The sequence below is a fragment of the Elephantulus edwardii genome, unplaced genomic scaffold (genome assembly GCF_000299155.1).
Source record: "Elephantulus edwardii isolate Elephantulus edwardi_28Jun2011 unplaced genomic scaffold, EleEdw1.0 scaffold00212, whole genome shotgun sequence".
Lineage (NCBI taxonomy): Eukaryota > Metazoa > Chordata > Mammalia > Macroscelidea > Macroscelididae > Elephantulus > Elephantulus edwardii.
The window spans coordinates 2,214,520-2,215,745 of NW_006399962.1; positions in this window are offsets into that span (position 1 = coordinate 2,214,520).

A 1,226-nucleotide genomic window follows, 5' to 3' on the forward strand; every position below is an offset into this window, starting at 1 on the left:
GAGGTAGATTGATTCAGTGATTGGGGTAATCAGGATGGGTATATCAGAGACGGTGCGATTGGCACAGGATAGAGCAGAGTTTAGGGATGTTGTACTTAGGGTCGCTATGAGTCGCAAGCGACTCGACAGCACATAACAACAATCAAAACCATACCTTGAAGAAGGAAAGAAACACCCTAAAATCATACTTTGTAGCTGCAAAACACTTTTTACTTTCCTAAAAGCCAGTCAGTCAGTCAGTGGTCTTTAGTGTTAGTATTTATAAGACTGGGGTTTTGAGGTATACTCACTGCCTTTGAGTCAGTTCTGATGCAGTGACTCTCAGGTTTCAGTAGCTGTAAATCTTTCCTGGGGAGATTGCACATTTTCTTCCTGTGGAGCAGTTGGTGGATGGATCTGAATTGCTGACTAGAAGCCCAATATTTACTTATACGCTACACCGTAAAGATTTCTTCCAGATATTGTTGCTGTTTTATTTGCCACTGAGTTGCCTACAACTCATAGTGATCCTATGTACAATAGCTCTGAAGCCTGTGGTATCCTGAGCCAGTCTCACTGTCTCCGATACACCTACCCTCATTACCCCAGTTGCCATATCAATCCATTTCATCTGGAGTCATCTTCTGCGCAGTCACTCCACCCTTCCAAGCATGATGTCCACTAATAACTGGTGCCTACAGGCCATGTGCCCAAATTAGGTGAGATGGAGCTTCAAAAGCCTTGCCTCTAAGGAGCAGCTTGGTTTCACTCTCTCCAAGACAGACCTTGGCAGTCCATGTTTAATACTCTTCTCTATCACTACAACTTAAAGGCATCGATTCTCCTACATACCAAGTAATTGCAAAGACTGTGCACTGAATTAGGTGTACCTTAGTCTCTGTTCATACTTTTTTTGAATAATGTTTTCCATATGCCATTTCTAAGAATTTATGTATGGTTTTGTCATGTAAGATTATGTTCTGGTGGTACAGTGGTTAAGTGGTTGGCTGCTAACTATAAGATCTGGTTTAAGCTCTCTAGCTACCACCCAGGAAAAATGTTAGTCTCCTGTAAAGATTAAAGCATTAGAAACTTGATGAGTATTCTCTGTCCTACAGGGTCACCTTAAATCCTATGCATTGTTTTTTCTCTCTCAACATGTTGTTGTTGTTGTTATGTGCCGTCGAGTCGCCTGCGACTCATAGCGACCCTATGTACAACAGCCCTAAACTCTGCTCTGTCCTGTG